The sequence below is a fragment of the Capsicum annuum genome, chromosome 3 (assembly GCF_002878395.1).
Source record: "Capsicum annuum cultivar UCD-10X-F1 chromosome 3, UCD10Xv1.1, whole genome shotgun sequence".
NCBI lineage: Eukaryota > Viridiplantae > Streptophyta > Magnoliopsida > Solanales > Solanaceae > Capsicum > Capsicum annuum.
Genome location: NC_061113.1, coordinates 147,088,190 through 147,102,642, shown reverse-complemented (window position 1 = coordinate 147,102,642; position 14,453 = coordinate 147,088,190).

Genomic DNA, 14,453 nt, shown 5'->3' with positions numbered 1-14,453 from the left:
CAAGGTATGTGGGGTTTTGAACAAGGGTAACCCTTTCACCCTTGTGCCCAAAAAGCTTATTTACATTATGATTATTGCTGAAATCTATGGCGTTTTTACATGAATTTGAATTAGGGGTGTTTTTCACCCATTATTATGGAAAGCATTACCTTGATATTTCCCATAAATTAAGAGTTAAATGGCATGATTTCTACATGTTTTTTTGAGTTTTTACAGCTGGGTATAAACCCCATGATTTTACTCCTTGATAAGCTAATATTTGCAATGTTTGAGGTGGTGAAGCATATGACTAAATTGAGATTTTGAGATATATTACTAAAATTCCCAGATTTCTACATGATTTATGAATCTACATGCTTTATAAGTTATGCTTTTGATAAACTTTAACTTGATATTGAAATATGGGTTACTAAGCCTTATTTGAGACTTATGAAACCATGAACTCTTGTGCTATAATCACCCATGTTTTGAGTATTTTGAGATGATTGAGAAATGAATTGACCTAATGGTCCTAAATCTTTGAAATCCACTTCATCATATGAGATTATCGATTTAATTATTGGGTTCATGGTGAACCATGAGTTTATTCTAAAAGTGGATTTTTATGAGATGAGCTCAAATAATCTAAAGAGAGTAGTACTTAGCACCGAGCGGGTAAGTCACTACGGTTTCTTAGCCCAAAACTACGTGCCACCATAGGTTGGGCCTGAGGCTAAGTTTATGATGACTATGATTGGGTCCGAGGCCGAGTTTAGTTTAGTGATCAATAGACCTAGGTTGTACTCCCTGGCAAGAGTATGACGCTCCTCCCCAACGTGGGGTCTCTTCCTTAAGAGGATAAAATGTTGGACTCCATGTAGCTCGCACGGTTTATGTCGGTCACGATAACCTCCCTTGCCCTTTAAACCTTTGAGATCAAATACTTATTTTCCTTTCCTATAGTATACTTTCCTAAATGGTTGAAATGCAAAGATGTTCCCAAACCAAGGTATTTTCTTAATTAGAGTTATTTTTCTAAATGATAGCATCTTCCCTTGTTATGATACTTTGCATAAAGCTTTGAGATAAGTTATTTCCTTAAGCTAGAATACTTTTCCATTTGAGATAGCATGATTTTACCTGAAGCTTGAAATGAGATAATTTCCTAAAGTGAATGAAATACCTTCAAGTATATTTTCCGAGTCATATGATTTTTATTTCCAAGTATATGAGTTCTAAATAATTATGAAATGTTGAGCATTGAAGAGCTTTTACTCTCCATGAGACATATGCATGAGTTGAAAGTATTGTTCAAAGTCCCTTAGCCTTTGGATATTGAGAATAAGAGAAGATTTCTTATTTTTAAGGTTAAAGAGCGATGACTCACGAGATTTGTGTTGCATGCCTCATTCTACATAATTTATGAGCTTTATATTTTATACTTGTTCAAGCCATGTGAGTCGTCTCATTTTGCATACCTGATTTGATTGAAGAAGATCGGTACTATTTTTATACATATGCATTCACCCCCGCATACTCAATACATTCCAAAGTACTAATTCACATATATGTCTATGTCCTACATTGTCTTATAATATAGGTTCAGTTGCTCAGTCCCAGCCTCATCTGTGATTCTTCGAGTACCTTGCCTACGTTTTCTGCAGTGGTGAGTCCTCATGGTTCGAGGAACGATCTTCAGATATTTTATGTATTTGAGAGACTATATTTTATTTTCATTTCATTTTGAGACAGTTGGGGACCTGTCCCAACGACTCTCTATTTATTGATTCGTAGAGGTTTTGTCAGACTAGTATCATACTTGTGATGTGTCGAGGGTTCGGTATTGGGGTTTTGTTGAGGTGGTCATATGGACCGAGTATCTTTCCTGTATTTCCTTTCATGTGATATAACTATGTGAGTGTTGAGTCTATTTCATCTTAAGTGTTATTGGTAGAAATCATCTCTAAGGGTTAGCTTTGGGATACTTGTAGCCTTAAGCACCGTGTGACGTCCCGGGTGACGATTTCGGATCGTTACATCATCAGCCCCACCAGTCGAGAGGCTATTACCTTTCAATTGCTCTGTTAGTCGAGAGCTCTTAGATTTTAATATCCCCATAGTTGAGAAGCTTTTACCTTTAAAATAGCTCTATCAGTCGAGAGCTCTTAGATTTCAATAGACACACCAGTCGAGAGGATATTATGTTTTAATTGCTCTGCTAGTCGAGATATCTTAGATTCCATAGCCCCACAAGTCGAGAGGCTATTACATTTCAAATCGCTCTACCAGTTGAGAGCTCTTAGATTTCAATAGTCCCTCCAGTTGAGAGGCTATTACTTTTCAAATAGCTCCATCAGTCAAGAGCTCTCAGATTTCAATAGCCCCTCCAGTTGAGAATCTATTACCTTCCAATTACTCCACCAGTCGAGAGCTCTTATATTCCATAGCCCCAAAGTCGTGAGGCTATTACCTTTAAAATAGCTCCGCCAGTCAAGATATCTTAGATTTCAATAGCCCCTCCAGTTGAGAGGCTATTACCTTTCAAATAGGTTCATCAATTGAGGGCTCTTAGATTTCAATAGGCCCGCCAATCAAGAGGCTATTACCTTTTAATTGCTCCGCCAGCCGAGTTCTCTTAGATTTCAACATCCCCGTCACTCAAGAGACGATTACCTTTTAAATAGATCCATTAGTCGCAAGCTCTTAGATTTCAATATCTCTATTAATCGAGTGGCTATTTTCTTTCAATTACTCCGCTAGTCGAGAGCTCTCAGGTTCCCATACCCCAACCAGTCGAGAGGCTATTAATTTCAACAATCCTTCCAGTCGAGAGACTATTATAGTTGTTTAGCCAATCTAGAGGCTGTTAGAATTCAGTCACCTCACTAGTTGAGGGCCTAAGTCTTCAAGGACAATTGAGGACGACCATCAAAATATGTCTCCATAGACAATCGGAGATGTCATGCACTAGGTCCCTGAAGACAACCGAAGGTCTCTACCACAATCAACATCAGTCTTTATAGATAATTGAAGACGACAATCAAACTTCATAGATAATCAGAGATATCATGAATTAAGTACCCGAAGACAATCGGAGGATTTTACAACAACTAAAGTAGTCTCCCTAGACAATTGAAGACAACAATTAACATTAGTCTCCACAGACAATTGGAGATATAGTGCATCAAGTCCCCGTAGACAATCGGAGACGTCATTCATTCTCTAGTCACCGTAGACAATTCGAGAAATCGTGCATTTTTCAATCTAAAATACAATTGATAACAACAAGACATTTTTTAAATTCCTTTCAAAGAGTCCAGTATTAGCCATAAATCATACACTTGGCAAATTTAGAGAACTGCCTTGAAATTTTCCCTATTTTTTCATTCCAAACTACATTGACCTAATTCTCGTTGTGCATAGATAAGTAAATAAACCAAATTAATAGCATAACATAAAGAATCAAACAATTATAACTACAAAATTGGCCCGTATAAGTCAATAAATGCAGAAAGTAAATAACCCAACAAAGGCCCACATAAGCCTGGAGGGTACAATCACATAAAGCATAAACCAAACCACCGTCATTTTTCCATTCTTCCATGATATAACTAGAATCCATCCATGTCAAGTCACATTGAAACCATTTACCCATTTCTAAAATTGAACTAGTACTTATGTTATCATTTCCACGCTCCACTACCGTACTCAAACCGGCCTTGTCATAACCAATATCATAAGCACCAATATCGTCAATGTCATATCACCAACATCATGGTCAAAATCATAAAAAAATCCCATACTCAAACCGGTAATTATAATCAATATCATACTAATCTTTCAGACTCAAACAGGGTATATATCATCAATATTAAAATCGATCTCTAGATTTGAATTGATAAATATATTATTAACATTCGGACTCGAACTAGTAATCATATATCAATACCCAGACTTAAACTGGTAAATATATATATATATATATATATATATATATATATATATATATATATATATATATATACTATCAATATCATTCTCAATGTCATAATAAAAACAGAATTAATAGCATACTAATAAACCTCATCCCTCAATATTAACCTATCATAGTCATCGAGTACCCAAATCTCCTGAATATTACCTTAAGTATCCTTGTAGATATATATATATATATATATAAGAGCTAACACGAATCTTGGCCTAAGGTAGGTCAAGGGCCTACTTCTAGTTCCCAAAATATATTCTAAGGAAAATTCTTCCCCGAACTAGACTAAAGTAAATAAATCCACTTTTAGATATTAAACAAGCCTTAATTAACTCTATGATAGGAATTTCACCTAAAACCTAAGAAACTAGAGCAAGTATGCCTAAATTACGGTTTTTGAATAGCCTTAATGGACCAACCAACACAAGTAGCGTATTTAATCACAGTAACACCTAAAACCCATCCCAAATATAACACAATATCATAAACATACTATGAACTAGATCAATCTATAAGGAGGGTGAAACCTAGCCTACCTGGACGTCAAAGAAAGCTTGAAAAATCCACTAAATCATCGACTTTCCTTTTCGAGAAGCTTCCGAAAGATGTCATGCTATCAAAAATAACATTCTACTTTTAATATGAGAACAATAATACCCATATTTCTCCATTGTACTTTGGGTCAAAAAATCACTCCAAAATCCCTTATGGGTCCTGTTTACGCAAATCGCATTTTCGAGGCCAACCCAACATTCCCTTATGCTTAAGGAGTATTTCCGTCAAAATGGGTGAAGTTTAAGATACATTGGAGATAAAATCAAGCCTGCAATTTTAAGGAATTTTGAACAAGAAAAGGGAAAATCAACTATGAAATCGAAAGAATATTACCACAAATTTAAAGGAAAATCGCATAAACAATTGTTACCCAAGTTTCCAAATCACCTATAAGCTCCAAGCCAAAGCTTTTCCAATCTTTAGGGCTTTAGTCTCTTGATAATGGGTGAAGGATGGGGAAAAGGGGCAAAAAAGGGGAACATTTATACCCTTCCCAGGTATGCGAAAGTCGTTATCACAACCCACCCCCTTGCAATCATGGTATCTGGTGGCTTCTAGGCGAGTCGCTTTTCCAACATATCTCACCATGATTATGGCACTTGGTGCCCTACCAAGGGTATCGCGATCGCAACCCATGGCTTGCTATTAGCGAGTGCACCAGCACAGCTGAGACTTAAAAATTTCCAAGTCTCCACTAATCTCGTGGGATTCATCCAAAAATTTTTATACGCAAATGGACTATGCTACCCTATCTAATTCGATGTTTTGGACTCAATGGCGAATTTGAAATTTCCATCCAAGATTGTTTCCACAAAAAGTGGGTCCCACACCCAACTTTTATTTTTCTTAACTTCCTACCAATAGCATCAAATGAGCCCATATGCCTCACGACACGAAGTAAGAGTCCACCTAGCCTAAAATCGATGTTCTAGAGCTGTCAAAATAGTCAGATTTGGCATAGAAGGTTAATTGACTAATGTTTTTTTCTGGTGGCTATATGGAATCAGCGAAGACTTCAAAACAAAGAATTGGCTCTAAAAAACAAACGAACTTCCCGATAACTAAATTGTTAATTCCAGCAAGTCATAAATGACTTAGGGCAGCTAAAGTAAAGTTCTAATAGCTAAAATAAGTGGAAATATGAAAAATAACCTGGAGGGTAATTATAATATCAACTACTAAGGAACTTTCGTCCGTAAAAGTAAAGGATTAGGATTTACCTGAAGCCTCAAACAGGTGAGGATGCAGCTTTCGCATATCGCTCTTAACATTCTAAGTAGACTTCTTTACTGGGCGATGCCTCCACTGAACCTTAACTACAGGAATCTCCCTTGTGCGCAACCGCCTGACATAACTAGCCAAAATGAGCGCAGGCTTCTCCACGAAGGTCAACTGCTTATCCAACTGGACTGAGTCCCATCTAAGCACATGAGATGGCTCAAAAATGCATCACCGAAACATGAAAACATGGAAAACTAGATAGACAGCAGCAAAATATGGAGGTAAATCTAACTCATAAGACAGCTCAACTTCTATGCAAAGAACCTCAAAGGTTCCAATGTATCTGGGTTGAGCTTGCCTTTTCTCCCGAGCCTCATCACACCCTTCATGGTCAACACATGGAGGAATACCTGGTCACCAACTCTAAATTCTAGGCACGAAGCCTACGATCATCATAGGCCTTCTTCCTACTCTGAGATGCTCTCAACTTTCTTGAATCACCCTGACTCTATTTAATAACTCCTGAAGCAAATCAGTACCACGGGGTCTAACCTCAGAAATCTTAAACCATTCAATTGAAGAACAACATCTCTTACCATATAAAGCCTCAAAATGTGCCATCTCAATACTCAAATGATAACTATTATTATATGTGAACTCTGCCAAGGCTAAGTGCTCTACCACTAGCCTCTAAAATCCATAACACAAGCTCAGAGCATATCCTCAAGCACCTGAATACTCCACTTAAATTGACCATCGATCTGTGGATGGAAGGATATACTAAGATCCACCTGAGTACCCAACTTCTCCTGAAAAGCTCTCTAAAAACTAGAAGTGAACACGGAACCTCGATCCAAAATAATAAATATGGGCACACCATTGAAATAGACTATCTTACGCACATAGATACGGGCTAACCTCTCAGCGTTGAAGGATATCTGAATAGGAATGAAATGTGCTAACTTAGTCAACCAATCCACATTAACCCAAATACCATAAAAACCACAAGAAGTTTAAAGCAAACCACTAACAAAGTTCATGGTAATCCACTCCAACTTCAACTCAAGAATGGGCAACCTCTGAATCAGTCCATCAGGTTGCTGATGCTTGGCCTTTACCTGATAACAACATAAGCAACAAGCTACAAAATCTTCCACATCTCTCCTTATTCCACTCAACTAATAATATTTTCTCAAATCCCTATACATCTTAGTTGTACTAAAATAAATAGAATACCTCGAACTGTGAACCTCGTGCAAAATTAACTAGATCAAATCATCAATCCTTGAAACATAAATGCGGCTATGAAATCTCAAAATACCCTCAGAATATATGGTAGCCCTCTTGATTCACTACTCACCACTTGATCACGGATGATGAAAAACCTATTATCCTCAAACTGGCAATCCCAAATATTCTCAAGTAGTGAGGACCTCGCCGAAAAACTAGTAAGAATTCTCCTAGGGGCTGAAATATCAAGTCGAACCATCAAGTTGGATAAGGACTAAATGTCCCATGCCAATAGCCTCTGAGAAACTAAAATACAAGATAAACTACCCATACTCACTATCTTTCGGCTTGGGGCGGCTGCTACTACATTTGCCTTGCCCAAATGATATAAGATAGAGATATAATAATAATCCTTAAGCAACTTTATCCATCTACGCTTCCTAGCACTAAGCTCTCTCTAGGTCATAAGATGTTGAAGACTGTAATGATCAGTGAAAATCTCACAATGCATGTCATAAAGTTAATGCCTCCAAATCTTAAGCATGAAAACTACCGCCGCCAAATCCAAATCATAAGTGGAGCAGTCGTACTCATGCACCTTAAGTTACATTGAAGCATAAGCAATAACATGACCCTACTACATCAATACACAACACAAACCAACACCAGAAGCATTACAATACATGGTGAATCCCTTACCCTCAACAGGAAGATAGAATAGGAGATGAAGTAAGAAAATCCTTGAGCTTTCCAATGATTGACTCACACTCCTCAGACCATTAGAAAGGAATCTTCTTTTGAGTCAATCAGGTCATAGGTTCTTAAGTGGTAGAAAACCCTTCCACAAATCATCTATAATAACTAGCCAAAACAATAAAGCTACGAACCTTAGTTGGAGACGTAGGTCTCCTCAATCTTCATCGGGTCTACCATAATTCCATCCTTAGACACCGCATGCCCAATAAATATCACCTACTCAATCAAACTCACACTTTAAGAACTTGGAAAAAATCACATGATCCCTCAAAATCCAGATCACTATCCTCAAATATTGTGTGTGCTCCTCTCTACTCCTCGAATACATAAGGATGTCATTGATGAACATAATTATGGAGGAATCTAAAGAAGGCCTAGACAGTTAGTTTATCAAGTCCATAAATGTGGTTGGGGCATTAGTCAACCCAAAGGACATCACTAAGAAGTCATAATGACCATAACGGTACCTAAAGGTTGTTGTTGCGATATCCTCAGGCTGAATCCTCAACTGATGGTAACCAGACCTTAAATTGATCTTATGGAACACCGTTGCACCCTAAAGATGGTTGAACAAATCATCAATGTGAGGCATAAGAAAATGATTCTTCACAGTCACCTTATTAAGTTATCTACATATACGCATGCAGTCATCTTTTTTCTTTACAAACAACGAAAGAAATCCCCAAAGAAACACACGTAGTCTAATGAAACCCTTACCAAGAAAATCCTGAAGCTGAGAATTCAGCTCCTTAAACTTGGTAGGAGATATATGGTAAGGTGACATAAAACTAGGTCGGGTGTCAGGCTCAAGATCAATAAGAAACTCAATCTCACGGATAAGAGGAATACCATGAAAATCGGTAGTTAAAACATCAGGAAACTCATGAACCATAGGAACAAAGTCAAGCGATGGACTTTCCATACTAACATCATAAATATAAGCAAGTTAAGACTCAAAACCCCTAAAAATTATCCTTCTAGCACAAACATAAGAAATAATCCCCATTGTCTTGCGACTAAACACTCATTGCCATATGATTGGGGGTATGTCGGGCATAGATAAGGTAACAGTTTTGGCAAAATAATCCATGACCATATGATAGTGGGATAACTAGTCATGCCCAGAATCACATCAAATCCACCATAACTAGAATAATAAGATCAACATGAGTATCAACATCTCTAACAGTCATAACACAAGATCTAAAAACCCAATCCACTACTAAGAAATCACCCATGAGAGTAGATACACGCAATGGCATAGATAGTAATCCTAAGATAGCTCTAACCATGGAGCATAATAAGCAGACACATAAGAAGAAGTGGATCTCGAATCAAATAAAGCATGGGCTGGCTGATATCGCGTCTATAATAATAACATCTGGAGACTTAACCTCGAGCCTAGTAGGTACTATATACAACTGACCACGCCCACCACCTAGCTGGGGTCTTGACCGATCTCCTGTCCTACCCACCAAAGAACCTCTTTGAGCACCCTAGAAATCACCCCTATGACTATGAGAACCATCTCTAACTGAGGGATGAACTTCTCTAATAGGGGGAATAGTCTAAGTTGAAGCAATAATTGCCCCATGACTAGTTCACTTACATGCATAATGACCACGACCCCACAATTATAATATTTCCCATGAGTTGTACCAGAACCAGACAATTCGACTAATTCAAAGTAACCACCACAGCTAGAATAACCAGAAGATGATCCCCTCAAAGAACGACCTCCACCCTGACTAGGGTGATTACTAGCACTAGACTAACCTCCGTCAGTGATCTAGAGCACTATTTGAATAGATCTACTAGGATGAATTTGACACTAATATGATGGTCGTGAAGGATATCTACCATAAGAACTGCTACCTCTGAATCAAAAACTACCATAACTCTCATAGAAGTTACCCTGTTATCTAGGTCTCTTATCGCTGGCCCCATGGGCCTCATGATGCATCTTCTCTATCACCTAAGTATGGTTAGACACCTCATCAAAATACCTACCCATAGTAACCAAACACTGAGTAGACATGCGAAGGGAAGTTCAAATATCTAATAAAGCAATGAACCCTCTCATACTTAGAAGTCAGAATAGAAATAGAAGGCCTAGCCAACTCATGAAAATGAGCCTCATACTCCATAATGGAAATGGAGAATTGATCCAACCTTAAAAATCGATACTCAAGTGATCCCTAAGATAGCGAGGCATGTACTTCTCCAAGAAAATCTTGAAGAACTATGTCCATAACAAAGAAGAATATCTAGCTAGCTTGGAATCAAGATAACCTCTCTACTAATGTAGAGCTACCAAGTCAAACTAAAAAGTAGTGTAATCTACACTACGAGTATCAACTAGGCCCAAATTATGGAGCTATCCTCACAAGCAATCAGAAACTCATCAGTATTCTCGCTCGATGCACCAAAAAACCTAGGCAGAGCTAATCTTAAGAATCTACCCAACATCTTTTGCTAGTCAAAAGACAAAGTAGGTTGGGAAACCACTGGTTGAGCAGCTATCAGGTGAGCAACCATCGATGCAGAAAGGAATTTAACTCTAGGATCCGCAACTACAGACTATGCCCCCGCCTCAGCACCACTCTAATCTATAGAATATGCACTATCAGACAGTGCACCACCAACCAACTCTAAGATCTAAACCAAAGAATCTCTGACCACTGAAGAAGAAATAAAACCTGATAGAGGCTGGGTTGGTCCCTAGCCCACCGATAGCTGGGTGGAAGAATCTTTGAACCAAAAGCGGGAATAGGGCCTGGTGAAGGTGCCATAATCTATCCCTTAGTTGGGGACACATCTCGAGGTTATCCGAGACCTCTGGTTTATTCACGAACAGTGATAGAATCCCTAGGCTTGGTCTTGGGACCCTCACCTCGTGTAGCGATGGCAAGTGTCTTAGTCATTTGTGAAAAAGTGAAATCAAAGGACTATTTTATAAACCAACTCAAACTCTTAGCATGAAACAAGTGAAAGAAATGAAGAACTCCTAAGAATGTCCCATAGCTTCACGAAGATAAGAAACAGACATCATTATTTCGATCCGTAGGACTCTACTAAACATTTGCTCTTGTACCAATACTGGTAAAAACTATGCTCTCATACCAATTTGTCATAATCCCATTCACGAGTCGTGATGACACCTACTTTACCCACCAATAGGTAAACTGAACCATAATTTAGAGATAAATGCAATAGGTCAACTAAGTTAAAAATGTGCAAAAGAGCGAAAAATAACAATTGCAACTTGTAATTAAGCAAGGCAATAGAAATAGATAAGAGGCAATCAACATATAGATAACCATGCCACAACCTGGTAGAGCCAGTACAAGAGCAACTATAAATAAAAACAAAGTTCTAGAGTAGTTAATACAATTCTGCCTCAAAACTAAAGACTAGACATAAGTAAACAGAAGGAGCGACTCTGACTTCAAGAGTTTACCCTATCTCCGAAAGCCAACACAGCACAATCGACAAATCAATGGCAATAACTTACACTCAGATATGCACTAAAAATATACAAAAATGTAGTATAAGTACCAAAACCACGGATACTCAGTAGACATCATCGGTTGACTGAGCTAAATCATGATATAAATACAATAAAATACAAGATAACATAACTAAGTCAAGGTAGAGGGAAACCCGAATCAACTCCAACATCATTGTGCATAGATAAGTAAGTAAACTAAAATAATAACATAACATAAAGATTTAAACAATTATAACTACAAAATTGGCCCCCAAAAGCCAATAAGTGTGGAAAGTAAACAACCCAATTCAGGCCCCCATAATTCTGGAGGGTACAATCATGTAAAGCATAAACCAAACCACTGTTATTTTTTCATTCTTCCATGATGCAACTAGAATCCATCCACATGAATTCACACTGTAACTATTTCACCCATTTCCAAACTTGAACTAGTGCCCATGTTATCATTTCCACACTCCACCACAAGACTCAAACCGACCATGTCATAACTAATATTATAAGCATCAATATTATCAAGTCATATCACCAACATCATGGTCAATATCATAGAAAATTCCAAACTCGAATTGATGATTATTTAATTAATATCATACTAATTTTCCAAACTCGAATCGGGTATATATCATTTATATTATAACTAATATTCAAAGTTAATCGGTAAATATTCTATCAATATTAGAACTCTAATCTGTAATCATATATCCATATTATGGCCAATATTCAGACTAGAATCAGTAATCATATAATCAAAATCCAGACTTTATTCGGTAAATATATCTATATATATACCATCAATATCATCCTCAATGTTATAATCAAAAATATAATCAATAGCATAACCAATAAACCTCATCTCTCAATATCAACGTATCATAATCATCGAATGGACAAATCTACCAAATATTACCTTAATAAGCATCCTTCTAGATGTATATTACAAGCGTATAAGGGTTTCCAAGAACGAACATGAATCTTGGCCTAAGGTGGGTTAAGGGCCCACTTCTAATCCCCGAAATACATTCTAAGGCAAATTCTAACCTGGACTAGGCTAAAGTATCTAAATTAACTTTTAGATGTTATATAAGCCTTAATTAACCCTATGATAGGAATTCATCTAAAACCTAAGCAACTAAATCAAGTATGCCTAAATTACAGTTTTCCGATAACCCTAATGGACCAACCAACCCAGTATTGCAATTCATCATACCAATACTTAAAAACCATCTCAAATCTAGTAAAATATCATAAACATACTATGAAATAGCTCAATCTATAAGTAGGGTGAAACCTAGCCTACTTGGACGCCGAAGAAAGCTCGAAGAATCCGCTAAATCACTGACTTTCCCTTCAGAAAATCTTTTGCAAGATGTCATGCTATCAAATCACATTCTACTCATCAATACGATAATAATGATATTCATATTTCACCATTGTGCTTCGGGTCCAAAAATACCACGTGGGCCCTATTTATGGAAAATGCATTTCTGAGGCTAGCTCAACATTTTCTTATGCTCAAAGAGTATTTATCCTAAAAAATGGGTGAAGTACGAGCTATATTGGGGCTAAAATCAAGCCCCCAATTTTGTAGAAGTTTTGAACAAGAAAAGGGAAAATATACCATGAAATCGAAAGAATCTTACCACAAATTCAAAGAAAAATCGCGTAAGCAATCGTTACCAATCTCTCAAATCAACCACAAGCTCTAATCCCAAGATTTGTCACTCTTTAGGGTTTTAGTCTCTTGAGAATGGGTGAAGGATGGAGAAAAACGGGCAAAAAAGGGAAACATTTATACCTTTGCCAAGTGTGCAGAAGTTGCTATCGTAACTCGCCCCCCACGGCATCTGGTGGCTGTCAGGCGAGTCTCTTTCGTGACATATCCCACCGCAATCATAGCACATGGTGCCCTGCCAAGGGTATCCAAATGCTAATTATGTATCCGAGCAAAATTAGAGTAATTAACTATTACATTCTTAAGTTTAAAATTATGTATCCGAATGCTAATTATGTATCCAAAAAATATAAAATAATGAATCATTTGTAATTTAACAAAGATTAAGGATATGGAGTAATTAGGGGTAAACTTGTTGGGATTTATGTAAATTTTACTAAAATTTATAGATATTCTTTAAAATAAAGTTTAACTCTTACTTCTTTGTTTGTGTGATAGTAATTTAGTATTTTGTAAGAAGTTCTAAAATATTAAAATAATAAATAGTATTTGAAGGTTAATGAATAATTTTTTTCTTTATTTATATATTAGATTTTTTCTAGAAAAAACCAAATACATACAAGAAAGCTTTTCTAGTTGCTATTTTACTGATATTTTTAGATTCCAATCTCTAATGATTCAAAATGATCTTTATCATAAACTGTTTGAAGATCAAATATATTTATATACCAATTTAAATTTAGTTATTTCTTAGGTCAATTTTATATTAAAGGTGCACGCACATAAATTATATTCATTAATTATATTCTAAACTTTATTTTTGATTGAGATGGAATAACTATAATATACTTTGGCACCTTTTAAAAGTATTTAACAATGAGAGTATTAGTTGTGTTTACTCTTCTAAAAAACTTAATCCTACCTTAAACAAAATCTTTGTTAATTACTTATGTTTGTCTGCACGTACGCCATAAATTACAGGAGGAAAAAACAATATATTTTATATCTAATTGACAGATAAAAATTTAAAATATCAAATTTTAAATAAAATCAATAATCTATAAATAATTTATAAGTATAATATTTTATTTAGATAACTATTTCTATACTAAGATATAAATTGAATGAATTATTATTTACGTGTTAATAATAAATTCTCAAGTAAAATATGTTCAATTAGTTCAATATTTTAAAAATAGAAATTAGATATTCAAAAATATATGAAAAATTTAGTATCTTTTTCAAAATATTGGTTAAAGTTCATAATTGTATTCATGAAATTGAAATGTGACAAATAATTTAAGATGAAGAAAAAATAATATAATAAAAAAAAGTGATATTGACCAATTACAAAAATCCATATGTGAATTGTTAAAAGGAGAATAATGGCAAAGTAATAGCCATATGTAAAACTTCACACCATCAATTTGTGATGTGAGGACTATCAAAAACTTTCATTCTCTCTTATATATAGTAATAACTAGATAATGAAGGGCTCGTTTACAGGCCCAATATTATAATTTTAAATATATTTATAACTATTT